Source organism: Oryzias latipes (genome assembly GCF_053564925.1).
Source record: "Oryzias latipes strain Hd-rR chromosome 1 unlocalized genomic scaffold, Olatipes_Hd-rR_3.1 chr1_Y".
In the NCBI taxonomy this organism is placed as follows: domain Eukaryota; kingdom Metazoa; phylum Chordata; class Actinopteri; order Beloniformes; family Adrianichthyidae; genus Oryzias; species Oryzias latipes.
Genome location: NW_027616335.1, coordinates 4,086,210 through 4,102,987, shown reverse-complemented (window position 1 = coordinate 4,102,987; position 16,778 = coordinate 4,086,210).

The window sequence follows — 16,778 nt, the reverse complement described above, 5'->3', positions numbered from 1 at the left end:
ATGCTCACAGAAATGTGGGGGAGTTTATTCATCTATTTGAAAAGTTGTTGACAGAAAAAAAATTATAATGATGATAAACTTTTACTTCGCTGAAGGGGACCTAGGACTTTGCCCTGTGGTCATGACAGCTCTCATTTTTTTCCTCTTCCCTCTTTCTGTAAACTCCGCCAGTATTCCATATTTTGATTGAGTTTCTCATTTTGGAGATGTACCTGGCAGCCAGACCTGTTTATCTGCTGAGGCTGATCCCCGTGCTGGCTTCTGTTTGAAACAGTGAGTGTTGGGAGGTAAAAAATAAAAAAAAAAGAGCAGAAGGGAGATATGGAGAGACCAATCACTCATATTCTCATCTCCTCCAGTCTTTTCTCATTGATTTTGAATGTTTTCATCAACAGTCTGACCCAGGTAAAAGTGTTTTGCTTTGTCTCCCTCTACAGCTCAGATTTAATGGTTTGGATTGATGAAAGCAGATGTCAGTTTTACAGGAAATAAATTAATTTGACAAAAAATAATGTTTGATGTAGTTTTTGTCAATTTTAGTTGTGCTTGTCTGGCGTGTGCTGTCAATACGGAAGCTGGGCTGAAATTTAAAAAAATGGGACCTCAAAAGGGTTCATTTTAGGGGTGCAACGATTCATTTTAACAATTATTCCATTTCTATAATTTGTGGTTGCCGTTACGATTCATATTGATTCATTTTGAAAAATCCAATCGATCCGATTCACTGACCTAAAATCAAACCAAGTCACACATCTTTGCAAAATTTTGCTTCCACACATTTGACTGTATAATTTTTTGCTGCCATCACGTGTGTTGTCTGCTGTGATGTACTTTTAACATCATAGTAAAATAAATCTACCGTGTCTCAATCCAAATGGTATTTTCCAAAGTCAACATAATCGATTTATCATATTTGGAAACCATTTTATAATGATATAAGTCAATTTGATTAATATGAAAGAGTTTTAGAGCCAGTTTACATTTTCCATTTTTTTAATTACAACTTTTAAGTCATAACTTCGCTAGAAAAAAGAAAAAACTGTAAAATTACGAGAATAAAGTCATAAAGTTACTATTTTAAAACAGAAAAACTTATGAGAAAAGAGTTGTGCCCAGAACTCCAGTTGTCACCTTACGTCATTTAACCTTCATGCACACAAGGAACACCAAAGGGGAATGAAAATACATACATCTCCTCCTCCAAATGAAATGTGTCGTTTCAATACAAAATAACAAACAGGAATGAAAATGGTCAGTTATATTTGCATAAGAATGTTGAAAATGCCAGAAAGTGCTCCTCCTCAGTCCAAAGCATCGTACAGACAGAGGAGATCTTGTCTTTGGAGGAGGAAGAAAGGATTGAAGTGGACAGCTACAGGGATACAGATGGCTTTATCAACGGACTGCAGAGATCCTGCAAGCCACCAATCAATGAATAAAACATTAATAAACTGTAAATCAAACAAGGGAGCTGCCATAAAACTGTAACTTTATCACTAAACATTCAGTTCACCTATTCAGTTGAGTTTAACCGCTCTGCTCTGCATTCACTTGTTGCTTACTTCGATTTTAATCTTGTAAATTTATGAGAAAAAAAGTTGTACATGAACGAGACTTTTTCTTGTAAATTTACAAGATTTAAAATCGTAAATGCACATGAATTTAGTTGGTTTCTCAACGCACTTCAGATTTGATCAGTAAATATAACATGTATGGCAGTTTTTTAGTCCCTTTAACCAGGTCGTGGTGTTTTTAGGACAGTAGTGGCTATTGAGTCTACTGAACGAAAGTGAGACAAAGAGACTAAGAGAAGGTTTAGAGAGGGGGGAAATCAGACTGAGAGAGAGAAGTAGAGAGAGCAAGCAGTGCTTGTTGGACCCTGACTGCGTGCGAGGCCTCAATTATTCATGCGGCAGTGCACATGTCAAGAGCTCACAGACAAGCACAACAGCAAAGCCGAGTGCAAATCAAACAGCGCATCTGTGGGCATTGCCCACAATGCACCTGGAGGAACACACCTCGGCCCATTTCTCTGTTGTTCTTGGATAAACAGAGAACAAGGCTACCTGAGCGCTGCCTGATTCTCCTCAAGAGCCAGGAGCTGTTGGAGTAGTCTTTGTTTGTTTTTCCCACTTTGTTTACTTGCTTTTTATCCTATTTTTTTCAGTTGGCAGGAATTTCGGTGCCGATGGGTCCCAATGTTTCATGGCTCATTAGCCTTCTGCTTTATTCACTTTACTTCTTGTCGATCCCTTTGTTTTTTTTCTTTTAAATCTATTACATTCTTTTACTCATCCCCTTAAGTTGTCTGCAGTAACTATGCCTAAGGTCTGTCTCAAGACCTGGAGGTTAACGGCTGGATCAACACATCTATTCTGGTTTTGTCTGAATATATCGACCACTGCCATGCTGTCCACTCTGGTTCTTCTCTCCCTATTTTGCTCCTGCAGATCTTTTTTTTATTTGGTATTGTTACTATTGTTTTCAGTGCTCCAAAACATGCACTTTCAGTTATATAACCATTTAGACAATTTACTGTGTGGGCTGTATTAAAGTAGCATGGTTAACTTCCAGTGAAACTTTCCTTTGGTGGTTTCTCATTTTCTTGATATTTTAGCTCCAATAAAATCCTAAATTTTAAAAAGTTAACCACACACAGATATTCTCCTCAGCACTCGTTTTCTTCTCTTGGAAATATTTTATTGAACAAACTACCTCTCTTTTCTGACTGAATATAAAAGACAACAACCGGTTAGGTCAGACTGAGCATCCATATATCTTAGCATTTTGACCAGTTGACCATTTAGAGTGCATTAAATTTTCTCTTTCTACTGCTTACAATAGTCCTGGCAACCTCAAAGTTATGAGTCACCACCAAGCTTGCCCAGTGGTGTGGAACTAAGCATCCTGTTTGATTGGCTCCCTGCTGCTGCCGAATGGAAGCACTGACAGGTGACCTTAGGTCTGCATCAGTCATCAGGCATCCTGGACTCTGGGACATCTGCCTGCATCTTTGGGAGGAGGGTAAAAGCACTGCACCAGCAGTTTTAAAATGCTTGAAAGGCCTTTGTTTGTGGAGCTGTAACTAATACATTCATGCCTTTGCACACCAAATAGTTCAGTGTTCAGTATCCAACAATTCTAAACACTTAACTCGTTTTCTATTGTAGGTTTTTTTGTTTTATCTGACTTCCAAATTTACTCCCTGGACAGTTTTCTTTAATACTCTTTTAATTCTAACATGTATTTCAGACTCTACAGTTTTATGCTGTCCTGCATTGTGCAAGTTCATTCCAAACTCTGATGCATTACAAAAAACAAAATTTCAGTTTCAAAAGTACAATTTCAAATTTATAACGCGGGATTCAACTTCTGGATTACTTTGTATTCTTTCGTTGTAACACTTGCAGTGGCAGAACATCAAACCAAAAATAACAATTGTAACCCAGAGTTTTTCCCATAGGTAAGGGCTAACTTGGTGTAATATTGATCACTATTAGTTTAGTTTCTTTTTGGGAATGAAAAAACACAAAAAAATACAAATGGAGGAACAGGCATCACCTAAGCCAGCTGTTTAGATTATAAAAATTAAGGGTCTAACACATTTTAACAATGACTCCATTCATATCATTACTTGTGGTTGCTGATACGATTCAGAGTCCATTTTGGTTTAATTTGAAGATTCGATCCAATTCACCGACCTAAAATCGATCCACGACATCTTTAGCCAAAAACTGCACCAGTGTGACTCAGAGATAAAAACCTGGCACTGAACAGTGCAGGTGAAGTTTTCCAGATTCCTTGTATTTCTTGCAAGATAATCAAGTGTAATTAATTTTGTGTTCAAACAAACAAGTAAACAAGACTTAATGGCAAAGCTATTCAGATTTTAGTTTCATAAAAGTTCAGCCTTTGTTGATTTTCTACATCAAAATAATCCAGAGGGCATTATTAGAACATTCTGCCACACTGTTTGGTCACATGACCTTGCTAAATTCCATGTTTCCAAATGTTGAACTGGAATCATTTTTTGCTGCCATCACTTGTATGTGCTGTCCACTGTGATGGTTTTTTGGTTATAGTAAAATAAACCCACCATGCCTCAATCCAAATGGTATTTTGTACAGTTAGTATGTTGTAATACAAAATTTACTAATAAAAGATGACCTAAAGTTCCTTTGTAATGTCTTTTCTTCAGGAAAAAAATATAGGTTACTGGAAAACATTACTTTTGTAATGAGTCACTACCAGCACTAAAAGAATTAGAAATTAAACAAAACCAATAAGGGAACCAGGAACTTAATGTAGACCTTACCATCAGCTAAATATTAGGGGCCTAAGACCCGCTCTGTTGTTGCACTACACAGAAAACAGAGTTGTATTAACACACACACACACACAATACTTTATTTCCTACATTATAAAAACTAGTCATTTTAACAAGTAAACACAGTTGGTCACGCTGGTATGCTATCAGGACGCTGGATGCTGGCTCAGGCACTTACTGCCCTGCAAAGGCGGCACTGACTGCTTTATCAGCATGCCATAATTTATGTTGTATTAATTAGGTCCCTGTGGCTGTCGCTGGCTACAACAGCGGCTCATCCCACAGAGGGGGAAAACCATTGAGAGAAAAAGGAGAAGAAAGACCTCACAGGCAGGCACTCTCATGGCCTCAGTAATGGCATCAAACGGAGATACAGACATGTCATAATTAATGCTAGTGAATTATTAATGCTATTCTTTCAATATGGTTGCATACTGTGTGCGTTTCTGGGCATATTCTTGTAATGTGTGCATGTTTACTTGCTGCCCCTTGTGGTTTCCATCCTAAAATATTCAAACAAAGTCACCTCCTTAACATTCTTACAGAGGACAAATGTCATTATGGTGAATCTGGAAAAAAAAAAAGTCAGCTGCTGGAGGGCCCCAGCTCAGATCTCATACTTGCTCATTAGCTCAGGACAAGGTCAGGAGGTCAGGCAGAGGAGAGACGTGGCATGCTGGCACTGTGGTGCACAGGGGCCGAATCGCAGGCAGTCCTCAAGGCTTCAATTCTCCGTTATTAGCTCACCGTCTGCTGCCGAGGGCTGGTGCAGGTCACACTCAACTGTATGCACACAAATGCACACACAAAGCCGCTACGCTGAAGAATACAAAACACAACACAGACAGGGAATACTTACCAAACTAAGGAAGGGGTGGGGGTGGCTGCACACACACATAAAATAGAAAAGCTGAGTAGTATTAGCATCCATATTGACAGAGTGGAATCCCATAAGCACCTCAGTTCTCTCCGTACGTCAAACATTCCTCCAGGTGCGGATCATTCGGTTTTATTACCCTGCCTTAAAATTCAATTACACAGGAGATTTAAGTAGAATTTGGTGGATTTATAAGCACATTTACTCACCCCTTCAACACACACACACACATATATGGGGTCTATATTTTCTATTCAACAATAGGATAATAAACAGTAAATAATCAATGAAACAAAAATTACTTTTTAACCTTTTTGTCCTCCTGACTGTTTGGGGGTTTGAGACCGTTCCCCCTGGGGCAGCTGACTGAGTCTAGTTCTACTGAACATGTAGTCCTGTTGAGTAGTTGTTCTTTTTCTGTGATTTTATCAAAACTCTACTCCAAGACCTTTTCTGTTTTCTATTTTTTGCAGCAATTTTGCATGAATTGAATCAAAATGGAATGCTTTGTATTTGTTAGAATCACAAAAAAATTGCATTTTTATCAATATTAGAAAAGCTATTGCCGTCATTATTATTAGTATTATCATGTAAAAGCAAAATTTATTGGAGTTAAAATGATTCAAGTAAGAAGAAACCTTAAAATGAGTCAATCTCAAACCTAAAGAGAAGTATTTACACCCTCAAATCAACCTTTATGTGAGAATTATAGGCAAGCATGTTGGCCTTGAAGCAAACATAAATGTCCTTGGAGCAGAAGCAAAAAAAATACTTAGATTTAAACATTAAACAAATAAACGCACTATTGGATTTATTTCAAAATAAGTAATATTTATATGATAAACAGAGAAAGATTTTTTTGGATTTAACTAAATATGTCAGCTCGAAACAATGTTGGCAGTTTCGATCAAACTATTTTTTTAGTTATCTTGTTTTGTTTGTTAATGACTGTTTTTTTATTATTTGGTTTAGTAGCACTTTTATCATTAGTAGCTCTTGTAATGAGTGTGGCCTCTAGAAGACGTCTTGGTTTCAACTGCTTTTTGCAAACACATATTGAACGCTGAAGGATTTTGAAATGCTTTTACAAAAAAAAAAAGAAGAAGAAGAAAGAAAGAAAAAAACGTTTTTCAGAAAGTTTTACACCCAGTTGGTTAAATGAATAATGCATTTGAAGCAACAGGGGAATAAATATCCCTTTGAACACACATTATAGAGGCACGGCCTGACAAGTAATTTTTTTTATTTATTTTATTTTACGTTGCCTGCATGAAACTGATAAAATCTCCCCCTCAAGACATTTAAATCGGTAATCACCACACGGCCCTAACATCATACAGACAATAAATTATTTAGACACATGTCCATTCAGCATCATTTTACTAATCATCTCTCAAATCACTATTTATTTACATTCTGTCCATACTTTCAGTGGTTTAATTCAGGGATGTTAAATATCATTAGATCATAACTATAGCAATAACGCCTGTTATGTAGGTTAGATCAAAGGCAGGAAGAGCATCACTACGTTTTGTATAGACATAGCTGTATTTGGGCCAATTCCTTTTGGAGTCCTCACAGTGTGGAGGTGTATTCAAAATCAAAGAACCCTTTTTCTCACGATAGAAAATATATTCAAGTCAGAATAATTAAAATAACAATAACTAATACATCACTACCATATTGTTAGAATTGTATTTCATTTCAACTTGGAGATCAGTACACAGTTAGAGCTGAACCAAACTAAAGACTCCCTTCAGCAGAGCATTCACACAGCATGCCTAATAGTGTGGTTGAGTTTGCTATGATCACAAAATTTGTCTGACAGTTCTGTTGGAGCTGTACACAACCCAATGCAACACTGTTTACCATTTGTGCATTTGTATTTAGCACTGTCCAAACATTGGGGCATTTTACGCCACTCTTGCATCAGTGAGCTTTGAATTGAAAATGTTTGTCTTCTCTCCTGCGCATTTTTGAGCTGCCAGTGAAGTCAAGAAGTGAGTTTCTGTCCTGACCAAACATCCTGCTTCCTGGAGTATCTTTATCTGGAGAGGCTGTTTTTCCGAAGAAGCCTCTGGCCAAACTATCACCAAAAGTAATTGGGGGTTCTGCCCGAATCCCAGCCCCTTTGGCTGGAATCAGAAGTGAAAGGAAAGTCACTGCAGGAAGAAAAAGTCCATCATGTTAGATCGAATCAAGTCTCTAGCCACATGAGTCAAGAATCAACATAAAAAATGTCAATGTTTGGGCTGAGAGAGAAAAAAAAAGATCTTAAAATATACATTTATTCAGAACCAGAGGAAGATCAAACAGCAAAATTGATCTGCTCTTCCTTCAACCTCTGCTCTCTGCCTCAGTGCCCTATCTCACCACTAAATCGACTTTCTGCTGAGGCCGTCTTCATAATAACCCCAGACTTTGCTGTCACCTCTCGTATGGACTCAACCCCGCCTGCTATGGCTTCTTTAAACTCTCCAGACAAAGATGTTTGTGGAGTGTCATTCAATCAAACTGTCACGGTTTTAGTTCCTTTGCTTTTGTGTTCTGGTTCTCTTTTGTTTCTGTCATGTTTTGAGTTCAGTTCCTGTTTTATTTTGAAAGGTTTCCAGTTTTGTTGTGGTTTCAAGTTTTGCTTTTGGTCCCCATCTATATTTGAGTCCTGTCTTTCCCTTCCTCTTGTGCTGGCCCATATTTTGCTCTTCCCCTGTTTTGAGTGTTATGAGTTTTGGTTTGCCTGCTTAAGCAGTGGTTTTTGGTTTGTAGTTTTGTCTACTTTATTAAACATTTCGTTCACCTGGAACTCCTGTCTCCTCCTCTCTGCCTCTGGGTACTCCCTCAACCTCCCGGCGGAACACAAACATTATTACAAATGTAGACACGGATTCTTTTTCACTCAACGCTGAGGCCTTCCGAGCACAACCTGCAGAGATCTGAAGCATGTGTGAGTCATGTCACTGCTACAGGTCTGCTGAATGATAACATTTTATTTTGACTAAATGTAATCTGGTACAGTAATTCCATGCTGAGAATGTATTTGGCTTAACCCAAAAAACCACACTTATTGAAATAATGCACAGAAATTTGATTTTTGGCGAAATAAGATATTTTTTAGCCTTTTGATGAAATCCACAAAATTTTTTTTGCAATATCTTCATAAACAGTAAAGTTTATAAATAAATTACCTCGTCCAAAATGCATTTTTAAAATATGCAAGACTAGAGTATGAGATATTGTTTTGCATATGTAAAAACTTTGTTCCAGTTAATAAAATAGCAGTAATTTTTTGGAAAAGGTTGCTAATGCTACTTACAGTAATATGTTAACATCCTTATCATTCTTATTATCTTGTTAATTATTATCCAAAAACAAAAACATTGTTATGTGAAAATAACCAGGGGATTGCTTGCAGCCAAATAAAAACTGTCCATATATTTCAAGACCATTAAAACAAATAATTTCTTTGCTCTGTTTCCATCTTTTCATATGTTTCAAAGCATTTGCTTCAATTATTTTTATGCTGCACTTTATAGTTGACTATTTTCAGCCATTTGAGAATCTAAAAATGCAACTTCCCCTGTCCCAAGGAAATAGGAGCTGTGTGGTCACAGAAGAAAACATGGAGTTTGGTCCAGTGGTGCAGACAAAAGCAGCAGCTCGTGTAAAGGCAGACCTCAAATTGGTAGAGAGGAAGATCGATATCAGCAGGAAGAGATGGAGAGAATGATGGGCATCCCTGGTAACCAACTGAAGAAAATTACATTACAAACTCAAACACTGATTCATGGGGGAAAAAAGTAGAGAAAAGGATACAAAACAGCCAAAGGGTCTGTTTATTTTTATTTTCAGAAGACAGCTAATTTAAAGGAGTCTAAGCTACATTGTTTAAATTTAGTGGAAATAATCAAGAATTGCATGTGTTCCTTGGATCTAAAGATTGTGAAAATTAAATGTGATATTTCCATACAAAAGAAAAACTGATGCTTTGCCTCCGTAAAGATAATAAAAACCTCATAATATAAAAAGATTAACATTATTTAAAAGAAATCAAGAGAAAGGACAGAGTGATGCTACTTAAGTGTTGTTTTTCTGACACCATAAGGTACACTTAAAACCTAATTTTATTTTAAAAATGTAATTAACATTAGGTACTTACATTATGAATTACTTTTTTAGTGAGGTTGAAGCGTTTTTGAGAGGTAGCTCCTCTGTCAAAATGACCGTCTGGTTTTGTTGCAAACCAGGTTGGGTGTGTAATGTGAATACGCTAACAAGGCTAACGTCTAGCAGTGTTAGACTGTGTTTCATTTCATTTTTAACGTGTTACAAGAGTTTGCATAGACAGTAATCCGTTAGTTGTATCAGTTTGTTTTTTAAGTGTTTAAACAAAGTTGAGAGTTACAGTATTGTCAATATGCTGAAGGGGCCAACGCTTCTAACATGGCTAATGTCAAGTGTGTCACAAAAAAGTTCTAGAATTACTGTGTATGCAGTTAAGAACTAATGGATTATGTCTTACTCTTTTATCCCACTCAATGCACCGTATAACTCAGTGGGTTTATATGTAATAATAGACCATTTATTGATGGTACACCTTATAACTTAGTCCACTTATAGTGCGGAAAATACACAAAACTACAGCAATTTTCTTTGTTACTGTCCATGAAAATGTGCTTTGAAAGTTGTTTGTAGATCAGAGATTTTTAAAAGCAGAAAAAATTTCTGCTCTAATTCTGTGACCTAAGCTCCTCCTCTGGCCAGAGCCAGTCAGCGTTCCATTTCATTTAAAAAAATGCCTGCTGGCGAGTCTAATCTCTGCCTCTCCGTAGTTAATCATGTACGTTATCCATTCCGAGCCCCTTGTGCATGTGGCAGTACAGAAGCAGGTGACCAGTGGGTGGCCCCCGCGAGAGGCAGCCCAGAGGTCAGCCGGTCACTGTCCCTACGAGGCAGCCCCGCCGCGGGTCACCTGCTGCCCGCTTTCCTTGCTTTATTTATCTCTCTCTGACAGTTCATTCTTCTTTCTGTCAAAGCCCCTCCTCTTCCATCTCCCATTTTCTTCCCTCTTCTGCTGAGTTTGGCACCGGTCCTCCAGTCCCTTCGCCAAGGCTGGCTACCAAGGCCAAAGCAGAGTCGACCTCGTTGCTGCTCTACCATCCAGGTCACATGAAATCCCATTCAGGGGCTTTTCTAACAACGAGGGCCGGGCCATGAGCTTCAGCAAGGTGGTCCACAGAGTGCATGTGTTGCTCCGTGGTCCACCAGAGGGGTAATTAACTCCCTACACTGGGCTGGAAACTAGACTTCTTGGCCCCTTCAGTCTCTGTGGACTGACCAGGACACGGCATTCGCTTTCATTAGGACACCAACTTATGGAGGGAAAGCCTCAAAAACAGACAAAATGAAGGCCCTTCCTTGGCCAGTGATAAATTGTTTTGCCTCACAAAAGGGTTGGGGGTGTAAAGTATGACACTCAGAGGACATAAAGAGGATGAGGAAGTCACAAATAGAGCACAGCAGAGGAGAGGATTCTGAGATAAAAATATCTTAATGCGAAGGTACAGAAAGGCTGCTTTTGCAGCCATGTGGGTCTGCTCGGGATATATCATCAGGGGAGTTCACTTCAAGGACTTACAAAGAATTAACACTCATAAAATACAATATCCTTACAGGGAGATACTTGCTTTTTCCCTCACTTGGTCACTAGCAGAAACCAGAGTTTCTGAAGTGTGATTTCTTGCAACTCAGTTTAATCGAGGGCTTTAGAAAGTGACATGCTGAGGAGAAAAAAGATTGAAGTGAAAGTGCAATTAGGGAGCAGTATTATATAAGTTCTGTTTGATTTATAATTCAGCATTGCAGGAACCCCTGCTACTCAGGGCTAGTGCTCCTCTGAAGCAGCCTTGTGAGCAGGAGAGGCAACAGAAAAACATAGAGCGCAACATAAGGTGGATTTTTAAAAAGAAGAGGAGACTCAATTTCTCCATTTGAAATTTTGTAGGGACCTAAAATTGTACATAATAATGTCTGACTTCTAAAAAAGTGGGAAGCATGACATTTTTAAATATTGACATGAACTTTATCAAAAAAAGAAAACTGGATGAAAGTCTAGTACTTTTGTTAGAAAATGTGAGTATTGTATGTTTAAAATGAGGGAGTTTAAAGGAACTGAGCCATGACAAGATGAGTTTCCAGACAAAATGATGTTATTTTACATGGGAATAGAGCAACACTATTCTATTCCCACTCATATGCGGCTTTGATAAAGGAGGCTTTTCTGTCAGCATTGGCCTAATTTCTCCCCTTCTTCAGCTTGGTACATACTGGATTATCTTCCCGTTGGGCCAATGATCCCCTATATTCTGATGCCCTTATAAAGCTAATGTGCTGATTTTACGTTTTCAACCTGCCATGATCCTCCGCAATCCCCTCTGTTCCCCCCGATTCCTCTTTCACACTCAAGTGAGGATATGCTGACGCTTTGATCACAGTCCCCAGTTAAAGGTTTAAAACGTCTCAATTCCTGATGATTGTTGGGGCCTCTGTGGTCTACTTTGAGCATCTCCCTATGCCCCCTGTCCAAATTCAGCACTCCTAAATGAGGGGCCCTCTCTCCCAGTTTCCCATAGCAGTGCTGCTTTCAAGTTCCCCCGATCGGGTGCAGCAGCTGTAAGCCCTAGATTTTGTCTCCTCCATCTTTGTCAAGCCCATTTGCCAAAGACAAAAAAGACCAAATAAGCTAGGTCTTCATCGCTGCTCTCCAAAGTAATCCCAAGATCTCCTACTTCTCTCGAAAATCAATGCAAAGGTTGGGATGAGGTGAAACTCCCTTCTTAACTCATCGTGCTCGGAAGTGATGGGGCCTTATCCCATTACTTTTTTGTAATCGTTGTGGCTCCATGATGAAACAAATTGTCCTATTTCATGCAGCCCTTTAAACCGCCGTTCAGCACAACACCCAAACACAGAGGCATCGGAGAAGATGCTGGTGGAGTTGGATTTCAAAAGCTGAATTTATTCATGACAGTTTTAAGCTTCCTCGCTGGGGACAATACATGTTTGCTGGTGTGTAAATGCATTAGCATAAATGTCCACAAAACAATCATGAGTAGAAAATTTGGAATTAAAGGGACTCATTTGGCTTTTTATAGCCCTTTCACTCTCAAACCCCATATGTGCATTTACTGTGGATCAGGTGTGTTCAGTCAAGACCTGAATTTGATGATGTCGGTCAGCAGCCACTAATCTATTGATGACTGGAAAACAAGCCCAGTATGTGGGTTGTTTTCCCTTTTCCTAACAACTTTATGTTGCTAACGCACTCAAAGGTCTCACTTGTCACCTGACTACTGCAAATCTGTGAACTTTGTCAACAAAATAGTCCAAACTGACAATGATTACACATTGGTACAATTTAGCATGAAAACTAACATTGCACTCTCACTGAAGGCAAAAACGACAAACATTTAGATATTTTTAAGACCATACATACCCACTCCAATGAAAATTGTGTTTTTGTTGTTTTTAGATGTCAGGAGCAGACAAAGAAAATGCTATTTAAAAAGCTTGTAGCTGTGGGGTGAAAGCTACAATTGGCAGGCCACAAGCTCCCTGCCCCATTGATGCATTTTGTTGTACCCACTTGACGACAAATCGATGCATATACGTCTTTGTTTTTTCTTGTCTTAGCTCACAACTCAGATGTGAATTTCTAATGAACTCCTGCGGCTCTGGAGAAACTATGTCCTAGAAAATGACAGAATTTTAGATTTTGGCATAATCATAATCAAAAAAAAAGGCCAAAACTTTCTTTTAAAGTAATTTTTTTTAATTGAAAGAGGGAATGGTTTTGCAATAGATAAAAGATGAGTAAAATTCACAACAGCGTAGAGACAGACATTTAAATATCTTGAAGAGCACACTTCACATAAGGTCAACTTAAGAGTTTTCAGTCAAGTTAATTTTGTCACATAAGAGGAGATGAGCAAACACGCTAACAGAAATGCTAAAAGATGAGCACACCAACATCTTGTATAAAGTAAAGACTAAGTCTTTGAAAAATAACCTCACACTGTAATTACTACATACAACAAAAAAGCTAAAAGGTAAACCAAGACATGCCAACTGTCATCATGCTATTAACAGAAAAAGTTGTTTTTTGTGTGTGAATATTTCCAATGTTTGCAGTGTAAGGGGTTTACGCCGACACTTTGCTGAAATGCAAAACAAGATAGTAATGGTAAAATAGTAGTCTACACTACAAACCGTTTCTGACAGGTCTGCTGTGGTTAACCCAATCCCAACCGATCCCTCTGTGCTAACAAGGTCTGGTTAAAAAGTGGGTTAGTGCTGGGACAGCAATAATTCTGCCAGCCCGTCTTGGCTCATGTCAGCCTAATTGAGACTCCCAACCAGTGGGGTGGGATGTTCCACTACAACCCTCTGCCCTATGGTCTACCCTTATAATTAATATGTTTTTGTATCAAAGTTGAAGCATTTGCCTCCAAAATGTCCTGCGCTCAGCCCCCTTATTAAAGACCTGACCTCCAAGCAGCTGAAGGTTGCTCGACAAACTTGGCACACCCCCGAATGAAAACATCTGCTTTCCTCACAGGCAGGACCGTCATGGACCCCATGTCTCAGCTGGTTCCCACAGCCCAGCGAGAGAGAGCCCTTCCCCTGTCCTCACACACTGACCCACACATTTATAACCCCACCCCCTCTGCCGCTGAGACCTCCTTAAGGCTGTGGCCTGCGCCTCTCCATCACCTTACCCCTGTCCACATGCAGCACTGAGCCAGTGTGGTCACTTTACTGCTGTGAGGACTGCCCCTGTCTTGTTATCCCCACATCACGGCCTGTCGAGAGGAAGAGAGAGATGAGAGGGAGGGGAGAGGAGGCATCTGCGCTGCTGCCCACAAAGCGGCGACCATTGAAACCCTGACAGAAGCATCTGTCATGCCCTGATTCCACACACTCACCTGCTGTCCGAGGGCCTGACTTGGTCTTTCCAGCTCTGTCACTCCCTCCCGCTTTCTCTTGCAGCTCCCAGCGATGCGACGGTGGGAAGCTCTTGGACGCCTCCTTTAGAAATCTTTCACAACTTGCACATTTTTTTCACCTTTACAGCAACAAACCCCCCCATCAGAACCTTTGACCTGTCTCTGTGACTACATTTTCCAGTGGCACTTCTGTCCATTTCTCAAACACGCTGAATTGTTGCCAGCAGAAAGGGGAAGGATGCCAATCCACGTGTAGGACACACTCATAAAACACACACACTCAAGGACACCATCACTCACAGGAGCCCAGAGAAGGTGCCCTTCAGGTGAAGCAGACTGGGAAACCAAACTTTTTTAGAGAAACTCAATTATTCATATTTAAACATAATTTTGACACACACATGCACACACACACTCTCTCAAACACACATACACGCACACACATTTTGCAAGGAAGGTGGGACCTAGGACCATCTGTCCCCTGCCTCTTCCCTGGTGGGGGGTACGGGCCCCTTTGCAACGGCGGCTGTGTCCCCGGGGTGCTGGCTTCCTGGGCCCGGCGGTGCTCTCTCCGCGCGGTGGGGGGGTTCACATTACATCTGAGCCGGGGGTGTTCGTGTCCCTGGGGGGTGGGTTCTGGTCCTTGCTCCTGAGTGCTGGGCCCCGCCAAATTTCCAACTGTGGCCGAGCCTGGTCGGGCCATATTTACAACACCCCTTGTGGGCCCTCTTTTTTCCCCGGGGTTCCCCCCTCCTGGGCGGGGGCGGCGGGCCCCTGCCTCGCTCCTCCCTGGACCAACCGTTGGCCGGGCGGATGGCTGCCTGGAGTGCGGAGTGGGTCTCCCTTGGGGGGTCCTGGCCCGTACCTGGGGTTGGGGCGGGGGGATGCCCGGAACTCCTGGGTGGTGGTGGGGTGCTCGTCTGGGGCTGTGGGCGTCCTTCTCCGGTGGGGCCCTGCGTTGGGTTCTCCCGGCGCGGCGGGGGGGCTGCTCTCCTGGTTGGGCTGGGGCGGCGCCCTCTTTCCCTCCGTGCCTCCCTGCTCTCTGGCTCTGGGGGCCTTGCGGCGGCCCTGCTGGCCCTGGCCTGGGTGGCGGGCTTGGTCGCCCGGGCGGCGGTTGTTCCCTGCCGGTTCCCGTGTGGTGTTGGGGGGAATCCGGCTGCCGCTGCTGGTGCGGTGGGGGTCTTGGGGTGGGGATGGCTGGGGGCACTCTCCCTCCTTCTTTTCACGTTCCACCATCCATTTTAGAAGAACATAAACACTCACCTGAGCACAGGTGTCAGCTCAACAGACTGAATGACTGAAATATTTCACACTAGTTGGTTTTAAGGCATAAGTATGCGTGTGAACACTATCTGTTTTGTGTACATGTCGACAGGTGGACATTTTTGCAACTAACAGGTGTGTTTATAACATTTGAGTGTGTGTGTGGACAGGCTCCGCCCTTTTTTTTTTTGTTGTTTTTTTTTTACATTTGAACCTTACCATAATGATTAACAACCAGTAAACTTGTTGCTTTATGCTGCTTCATGGTCTTATCCCCCTTCCCCTCCTATTATCACCCCCTACCCCCCCTCTCTCTAACGTCCCTCTTTCTTCTTCCCCTCTTTCCTTTTCCGTCCGGTCCAACACCAAAGATTTTCAGACATGTTTGAAATTAATAAAGTTTGGCCTCAATTACAAAAGGGGTTTATTCAGACATACCTTTGGTTTGTCTGAAGATTAATAACCCCTCTTGTTAAAGTAAAATATGTCCAACCCAAGAGGCCCTCAGCTCTCATCTGTCTGCCTAGCTGTTGGACAGGACAAGTTAAAAAAAAAAAAAAAAACATAATTTTGACTTCTATTTTTTCCTATATGAGCCAAAAACAAATATACCAATCCATACTTTATGTTGCTAAAGTTATCTTGACTGTTCAATTTTAACAAGTGACCAATGCAGCACAATTACTGATCCGTTCAAATGGCACTGGTCCCACCAAAAGTCGCAGCGTGAACTTGGGCTCTGAAAAATGAACAAATTAGGAAGACTGATAGCAGGCAGGACTTTTTGGATCTTGGAGACAGAAGGGGTTGGGATGTTCAGACGTAACCTCGTCTGCCAGGCTGAAGGATGCCCCTTGGTAGCAATGCACACACTGTCATCTCTCTGCAGCTCTTGTCCCTGGCCTCTGCTGTACCTTTGTGTCTGAGCAGACAAACCTCTGAGCTGGCTGGATTCCAACACTGAGGTCTCTCACCTCACAGGCTGGGCAGGGGGCCTGTGGAGCTTGTGTGAGCTATTCCTGGCCGTGAACTATATTTCTCTCTTTTGTCTCTTCCGCCTCCTCTGGCCGAGTCTGACCTCTTCTTACTGATCCCTCTTCTCCGGGACTCTGCGGAGAGTGCAGCTGTCCTTCAGCTGTCAGCGTCTTTGCAGCAGACACACATCAGTGTGACAAAAGAGGCTAAATCACCTTCATTTGTATTTGTATTTTTTTTGTCTTTCATGTATGTGTATACAGCTGGCAATGACATGAAGAAGACTGCAGTGTCAATATAAACTACATCTCTATCCTTCCACTAATGAAATAAA